Here is a 9,548-nt window from a genome sequence, read left to right on the forward strand (position 1 = left end):
CAGGGGCAGGGCTAAATCTGCTCGCTAGCACGGTTTCCACTAAGGCCAAAAACGGCCATACCAGGGCTTTCTTTTGATAATCGCGTCTTCAAACAACAACAAAAGTCAGTATCCCCACACGTCCCAGCTGGGAAGGATGCCTAAATGGTCAACTAGAAGAACATGGAAACAACACTGCCTGAGATAAGAGATCCTTCCCCCTGGCCAACTTGCACTTTTACGTGCTTATGATATATTCATTCAAGTCAGTATAGTCAGAGTTAAATCGATTTTCAACACTGCGTTTCGAAATATTTGAAGCATTAACTGTCCCTTAGTCCTGGCAAGCCCAGTTTTAGCCTGCAGTGGAAACAAATCCACAGTTTCTGCCTGTACACCTCTGAACAATGTCTCAAGGCCTTGTATTAATACTGCTGTATTGATTGACTACACGGGATGGTGGCTAGTTGTGCTACACTTTATTGTCTGCACCTCACACAGACTCACAAACATGCACGCACTTTCAGATTCACGAGAGCACGCACACGCACACACACACACACACACACACACACACACACACACACACACACACACACACACACACACACACAGGCGAGGGTGGTAAGATGCTGCCACCGCTCTGCTTGAGCCACATCTGCCACCAGTGGGGACAATGACAATACGGTGCTGTACTACAAGCAGGACAGAGTTAAAAAGATGATTTTAATAAAGAACTGAAACAAATTTCTGAGTTTTTATTTTCCTGGTTAAGTGATTTTGGTTGATTTTTACTTCTATATCTAAGGAATCTGGCCTACACTTGCTCAAGGTCATTTAAGAGAAACAGACAAGTGCAAAACTGAATTAGACTGAATGCCACGTCTCTTTTGGGGAGCAGAAAAAGCTCCATTTTGGACTCCAGGGACTCCGTACCTCCGGTCAACACCACGACTTTGCATGCCACAGTTCACCAAGAGTGAACTCCGTGAAAGGTCTGAATAGATCTACTTTGACTCCCTGTGCAAATCCCCTAATTACAGTGTTTACATTGATTTTTGATCTGGAATTTCACTACAATAAATGCCGGTGTGACCGAGCCCCAGCAGCGTTATGAAGCGGGAAGAGCCTTTGGTTCGATATTTTTCCCCACTCTGAATTTATATTTCAGTTCATTTCATTTTTCTTTTAGTGATATTCACAGTATTACTCATCATATAAAGATGTTCTCCCGGATAATGTAGTGCACCTTTGCGTTTATGTTCTGACAGCCAGTTGTAATAATTCATAATAACCCACGAGCCTCAGCTGCCTTTGCAATGGAAAAGCCAGACAGAGGCACAAATAAGAGCTGTAGCAAATTCACAGCACTTTTGGTTGAATTTGTGAACAAAATATGATGCCTTCATCCAAAATTGACCCAGAATCCAAGACTAAACCGATTTCTAATGGAGACTGTATTATCAGTTTTCTCTACCATGTAATATTTAGCTTTGCCCGCTGTTCGTGGCACATCAAACAGAATTTATAGCCCTTTTGTTGGGGGTTTCTTACCGAGCCATAGTTAAATTCTCACCTTACATTTTGATGTCCACAGTTTTATACCCTCAATTTTTTATCAAAGATCCAGCTTTTTCTTTCTGTATAAAATTAGGCTTTTATTTAATTTGAGGCACCCAAAATAGCTCCCCCAAGAACAATAAAGGCTGACAAGAAGTGAATGATCCTGTGACCATTTGCATGAACACGGCAGTCAATGCAGTCAATAAAACTCTGGTTTGATAGCTTTAAAATCCAAGATAAAAGACATAAGTAAACAACAGTGACAGTCAAAGTTAACTATTAGTGTGTCCCTAAACCATGTAGTGCTGGGTCAAAAAGAAAAATGATGTCAAGGCTGGAGATTAAATGGATAAATAGAGGGAAGATATTGCTAAATAAGACGAAGCTATGGGACAAAAGGCAGAAGAAAAAGTAAGATAAAGTAAAGACGTGAGAGCAAGGGACAGAGTGGAGGTGGAGAGAAGAAGGGAAGGCCCAGTTCAAGACAAAATAAAGACTGAAAAGAGACAGAGAAAGAAAAGACAGAAGGGTTGGTGGAAGGATGGACAGAGAGAGGAGACAGCGCTCAGTTCTTGTGCTGTCTGCACGGCACGATAGAGCCGGTTGTCATTTCTGCCAATATTAGACCACCACTGAGGACGGCCCGTATTAGGAACACCGCACATAGGGATAAATCTCACTTTTCCTTTCTTCCTTCACTCTCTTGCTATCTGACACTCAGACATATTGTGGCCACGTAATCAGCCCCACACACACACTTTCTCCCTCTCACGAAGCAGGAATTACCTTCCAATAGTCCCTCTGCCCGTCGTTTTACCGTCCTATAATTAGACAGTAGGTTCAGGTTCAGGAGTTCGAACGCATTGACTCTAAATGAGATTTTACCACAAAGCACACTTTATAAAACACACCGTATATGTCGTGTGTGTACTCTTTGATTAATGTCTCCTCCCCCTGCGGCGGATACCTGCGTACACGTGTGTGTACATAAAACCCACAGCTCGGTACATTCCTCCGTGAAGGGAAGTAAAATGTCAGGGTCACAGTTCATCAAGATGGAGCTTTACCGAAACACTCGGTGTCACATTTACGAGACAGCTGGAGCCCGTGTTAAACTGCCCAACGGACGTGGTGTGACCGTCATTTTATACTGCAGTAAATGCCAACATGTGATAATGCATTCACTGCAGACCTTAGTGGATGTTTGGAGACAAAGAATAAACGCCTGTACAGAAAATGTAGGTGTATGTAACCTTTTGTTTCCATCAAAAAAAAAAAAAAAAAACCCGGCAATATCTCATTTTTTCGAGGGAGACTTGAGTACAGCGAATTCTCGCCCTGTAAGAGTTTCACGTATTATTGTTTCACAACATCGTATCAAAAGGAGATGATACAAAAGAAAAGGAGAGAAAGTGATTTCATTTAGTTACAGATGTAAAATACAGAATATCTGAATACCTGTGTTCATAAGAATTCTTTCTCTTTAATAGGACACACCTACTCATCCCCGCAGCCAATTGGTTTTCGAAGTCATCTAATTAATTAAACGGAGATCACCTGTGTCGTCCGGGAGTTTCACCTGACTCTAGGGTTAATACACCTGTACCTGGAAGCTCTAGCTTGTGGTAAGTCATGTCAAAAGGTATGTCACGATAACAAAAGAACAGTACAAGCGAGGCGATTTGAAAAGCACAAGTCAGGGGAGGGATCCATTAAATCCCCTTTGGTTCTACGGCACCACAAGCTACAGCCTCCAAAATGACCATGAAGTGGACTGCTTCAACTAAATACATCTGATAAAAATAAATTCTACACATACAAATTTAAAACTACTAAATTCAAAAGTCGCAAGATGCCAAAAAAAAACGTGATTGCTTTGCATTTGAACACGTATATACTGTAGGCACGTAACATACCTTAGTGGACAATGCTTCAGAGCATTGCCTCACACACATACACCACATATTCCTCAGTTTCTTTTCTCTTATATATATATATACGATATATAAACAGTGTTCTGTATGTAGGCCTATCTTGAATACATGTAATATAGCATATTTGCACAGCACATTTAGTACACACTATACATACACAGACAGTCCAACAAGGAGAAGGACGACCTTTCCTGTTTCGATTTGAAAAATGATGTATTCCCCCTGCACAAAGCTAGCTCCAAAAAGAAACTCTTTCCACCGTGGTGTGGAAGAACTTGAATGGCCCGCACAGCGCCCTAACCTCAGCCCCGTCCGGTACATTTGGACCGGACTGGAACACCGACTGCGAGCCGGGCCTCGTCACCCAACATCAGCGCTGGGCCTCGCTAATGCTCTTGTGGCTGCAGCAGATTAATGTCCACGGTTCTGGCCATATATTAGATATCCAGCTTGTTTTACAACTGTTTACTCCCAGGCTGTAATCCAGCACGACAGCAATATGCTTCATGCAAACACATGCATGATATTCCTACTGCATATCGACCTTGCTCGCCGGTGTTTTGCACCTTTCACATTCACACTCATAAAGAGGGCATTTTTCCCATTAGCCATTTGTGCCCGGTGTGTCGCTCATCCCAGGGTCAGTTAAAGTGACGAATGACCAGATACACATTGGTACAGAAGAAGCACTCTGAGAAATGGCTTCACACACACACGTTCACAGACACATGCTACCTTGATGTATGAAATACCTCTCAAGGCTTGTATACATTAGCAGGTGTGTATGTGTCTGATTTATGGAGAAAAGCTCAAAAGCTCTGGGTCATATTGATTTACTGCTGTGTGGTGTGAGTCCAAGTTCAGTTCTCTGAGGACACATGCATGGGCACACACGTGCACATCTGACCTGAACCTCCAACACAAGCCCCTTCTTTGATTAGTAGGGTTGAGAGTATCATTGACATGGTCGATATTTCAGGTTACATTTTTAAAGGTTTACACTTACGACGTAAAGGCTGTGTAATGAATGAACTTCGGCAGGAAGTTGAGATAAAGACCCTCTTTGTTGTGCCCTCTTTTGCACAGTCTATGTTTCAGCTGCCTCAGTGTCAAAAGATGCTCAATATTGAGAAGCATGTGGCTCCTCAAAATAAAGACTGCATTTGCCATAATCCCCACTCACACAAGGACGTAGCTACGTAAAAGCCAGTTCTCCTCCTCCCTGAAAAAGAATAAAACCAGAAAAAACAGAGAAATGATAAAGACAGATGAGAAGCAAAAGCTGGCTACATTTTTTCATCCAACCAAACTGGTCCCCCAGTTGGAGAAACAGCTGACCAATCGGAGCTTTGCAGATGGGATTAAGAATGGGGATGTCATCTCTCCACGTAGCTATTTAGCTACCTAGCTAGCAGCATGAAAACTTGTAATAATTTTTATCAATGTCAAAAGACATTACATTAATATTACGGTTAGTCTGATTATCAGGCTACAATAATAAGAAAAGCGGATTCACAAAACTGTAAAATTCAATTTGTCCATTTAGCTGCAGAAAGAAACAAGAAAGAAAGAAAGAGAAAGAAAGAGAAAGAAAGAAAGAAAGAAAGAAACAATGCATCACCAGGGAAGGGGCAACATCTACTCTCCAAAAGAGGTACAACACAGAGTCCTCAAGGATAAAGGAAAAAAAGGAAAATCTATATCAACAGTTAACCCAAAAGTAAATTAACATTTACTTAGAATGTTGTATTAAAGACACGTTGGCCTCAGCAGGCTAGTGTAATGGCTATTTTGGATTGCAAGAAAACTGTTTGGAGGAAAACTAAATTAACAAATCAAAAATCAACAATCACAAAAGGGCTATACTAAAAAGAATCCCTACAGATCATGATCCAACAAGAGTATTTTGAGTAGATACAGGAGTCACTTGGTGGATTCATGCAGTCACTTGGTGGAGTGACTGCATTACATGGGTCAGTTGAGGTAGTGAGGTATCCACACTTCTGAGGGAAGTTGGGAAAAATAAATAAATAATTCGACTTATTCTGAAACTGTGGGACTTCTGTTTGGGGATACCTTGATACCCAATGATTCATTCAGTCCCAGCTGAACTAGCCTTTTGACTGTTTCTGTTGCTCAGTCCAGAAAATGGACTGGTTTTTTTTAAAGTTTGCCCATTTTGCCCATTTTTAATTATTATTTTTCATGTGCTCAATGATAGCCTATTAATCATCCAGATTTCAATTTTTTTTAAAAACAAATACTGTAGTTGAACAAGAATAAGAGTCTATATAAAAATGCCAGCGGCTCTCTGCTGATTAGCACTAAACAAAAAGTACAACTGAAGCTGAGGGGAATGTAATTTGTTTTGCCGGTATTTATTAATTTCCTAAAGTATTGGACAAAGTTAAATTTGGTCTGATGGTGCCAGATGAATAGTCAGGCGACCACCACAGTTAAAAATAAACAATAAAATCAAGGGCAGTAAAAACATACAACAATAAACATATAAGACATGAGATAAAACTGAAAGAAAATACCATAAAAACATAGACTAAAAACACGGGCAACCAAGAAGCCAAAAGAAACACACCAAAGAAACAAGCACCTAGACATCTTAGGGTGAGACAAAGGCCAACTTGAACAGATGGGTCTTCAGTTGCTTTTTAACAGCTTCTACGGAGACTACATACCATATCCCTAATGGAAGAGAGTTCCATAGTGTAAGGGCCACTACTTCAAAGGCACAATAACCTTTTATTGTCAGTCCACAGCGCAGGACAGCCAGACGGGCCTGGTCAGAAGACCTAAGAGACCTAATGGCGATATAGGGATGGACAAGGTCGCTGATGCACTCAGGTGCCTGACCATGAAGGGCTCTATACACGGGAACGAGTACGTTAAAATGAATCCTAAACCAGATGCGAAGCCAATGTAAAGAATGTAAAATGGGTGTGATGTGTGTCATCCCGCTGGATCTGGTTAACAGCCTAGCAGCAGCATTCTGGACCATTTGTATGGTGTATTGGCAAATCATGATGATTTGCCAATACAAGTGAAAAGGGAATTACAGTATTCCAGCTTGGAGGACACAAAAGTGTGAATAATCATCTCCAGCTCAGGTTGTGACACAACAGTACCTGAGCTTTGCAATATTTCTGAGTTGTAAAAAAAACAGTTGATAGCCTGATCAAAGATACATTTAACACTGAGATTTCTTAATTTTTGACCATATACCTGAGGAAATGGACCCAACACTCTTGGCAAACTTTGGAGCTATACTATCTGGAGCAATGATCAGAACATCCGTCGTATCTGTGTTTAGCCGTAAGAAGTTGTCAGACATCCAGCCCTTAATGGCCATCAAACAGTCATGCAAAAACAGAGAGTTTTTCAGAGTTATCAGACTCAAAGGAGACATAAAGCTGAATGTCATTAGCAAAAAAGTGATAGGATATACCTCTGAATTTGCTAATAATGTGACCTAAGGGAAGCATCCAGCATATGAAGCAAAAATTGTAGGCCCCAGGGGAAACCCTGAGGTACACCCCAGGAAAGAGCAGCAGTATCAGACCTGTAGGGACCAAGCGACACAGAAAAACTCCTATCCGCGACATAGGAGGAAAATCAGTCCAGGACACTCCAAGAAACACCTACCTGCTGCTTAAGCCTTTCAGTCATGACTCTGTGATCCACAGTGTTGAAAGATGCGCTGACAACCGTTGATCTTGTTTTGTCCAAAAATATTTGAAAAAAATTCAGTGGGGACAAATGGCAGCAATTAAATGAGGTAGCAAAACAGACAGTACTGAATTTTTGTCTGTTTTTACTCTGTCTCCTCCCTTTTATCTGCATCTCCCTTAATGTCCCCAAATGGCTTAATAAACTGCTACCTTCACTTAATAGGTGCAATCACAATAACAGCATGCGCTTTAATCATGTGCTTGATGGAAACAGCATATGCTACATTATACTACCACTGTGTTGCCAGCTGTTTAGAAATGCAGTCATCTCATTAAGTGTTCATGTCTTTATAATCTATATTTTATTTTTCTTAGCACATCCTCATACACACTTGTGATGATAATCTAAATGTCTGCACAGTCAGTGCTTCTGCTTCTACTTCTACTACAAACTGTCCATTTGGGTGTGCTTCTCCATAGGATCATCAGGTTGGTTTTTCCCCTATTTTCACAGATAAATATACAGATTTTTTTTTAACCTCCTAATCCTCACTGACCCGCTGATGGTCAATTATTGCTGAGCAGCTGAACGCCGTTCAAACACAGGGAACTTTATTTTCAGTTGTAGTGCAGATCCCAAAGTTTGCAAAGATACCAAATAAGACACATTTACAGGGAAATGTGTATAAAATGGTGCACATGACATCTAGAATATTTCAATGTGATGGAATGGAGCAGCAAAGCGAGGAGTCTTCAGTCTGAATATTTCGCTTTGTGTATCTATAGCTTCCTTTAATAGCGGGAGCAAACCAACACACAGTCACCGGTGAAAATATTAGATACACTTGTACAATTTAGTGCAATCGTATACAACAGCTCTGCCATTAATTCTACTTTATGAAGCATGTATACTTTCTGGTTTTGATGACACTGTCAGCACCAAACAGCAGCATTAGCATGAAGCATGAAAGTTTATCATTTATTCATTTCCTATGTGTTTCTGTTGCTCCGTAGGCCTTTGAAACTGTGTTGCTCCGAAAGTACCACATGCTTGCTGTTCAGAGCATTCCTGATGAAAGGAGCCCCAAGACTGATGTCTTGCCTTAGTGATTTGTTGCTTGTGGTCGCTTGGGTGATGTTGAAGTTGACTTTGACTCTTTCTAGGGTCTGGCAGTTTTGCTATTGGATGACAATTTTAAATAAGCAACAGAGGGCCAATCATGTGTGAATCCTTTTTTACTGGAATACTATTATATATATATATATATATATATATATATATATAGTGTGTTCTGTGTTATTTCAAGAGTGCTGAGTGTTTTAAACGCAAGTTCTGCCACAACAGACACTGCTAGCGACCAGCTGGTGAATACAGTGAAGCATTTAGCCGCCGAGGAGCTAGACATTTTTCCTCAGGAGTTGGCGGAGACCAAAAACAGAGGTAAAAGAGAGTGAATTTTGGGCTTACATTGCCAGGTGGCCAGAAACACACTCCAAATGAATGATAATGTTGCTCTGTATCTGCTGGATGTTTTGATGGACTTTTTTTTTTTAACTTTTTCTCACATTATCAGTTTAAATGGTTATAATATGTCAGTGCTGTGTTAACAGCTTGTCTCCACTGTCCACAAGTTGCCCAAAAAAATCAATTATTGCCTTTTTAATGTTGTGTGATCACCACAGTTTATAGTAAACAGAGTCCTCTTATGAATTTGATATTGCAGAAAATGTTTCTGGTAATAGAAAGCAAAGAGAAAAATTAAGAGGAAATGCAAATTAACTTTTGAATATGAGCCCCAGTAACAAAACAAGACTGTTTTCTTTGCAAATGTCTGATTTTCACTGTTTTTTTCTTTGTATTGTTGATTCTTTATTCAATTTTAATTCACTTTAAATAACCAAAGTAAACACCAGTCTTTTTACAAATACATTTCTTGCTTTGTATAAAAAGAAAATGAGTTCTAACTCTAATGAGCTCTGCTTTTTGTGATCTGTGATGTAAATGATCTGTTCATTGCACATGCTCACACTCATGTTGCTGCTCTTTGCTGTCATCCTAGTCACACACACACACACACAGACACACACACACACACACACACACACACACAAATAACTGTATGCCACGGTGTACACTCAGTCAACCACAATCCAGAACTTCACACACGTTTTGTGCACATCAAGTATTCATGTTCTGGGCTTTCAAGAGTTACACCTTCTATAATAGTGGTATTGAGGTGTACTGATATGCGCGCGCACACACACACACACTCTGCCCTCAACTGCATGTAGTTAACTACAGTGTTTTCAGTTGCAGGAGAGGGCGTCATTTGTTCTGATGAAACAATTTGCCAGTCTTGGCACTGTGTGTGTGTGTGTGTGTGTGTGT

Source organism: Xiphias gladius, chromosome 24 (assembly GCF_016859285.1).
Source record: "Xiphias gladius isolate SHS-SW01 ecotype Sanya breed wild chromosome 24, ASM1685928v1, whole genome shotgun sequence".
NCBI classification, from domain to species: Eukaryota; Metazoa; Chordata; class Actinopteri; order Istiophoriformes; family Xiphiidae; genus Xiphias; species Xiphias gladius.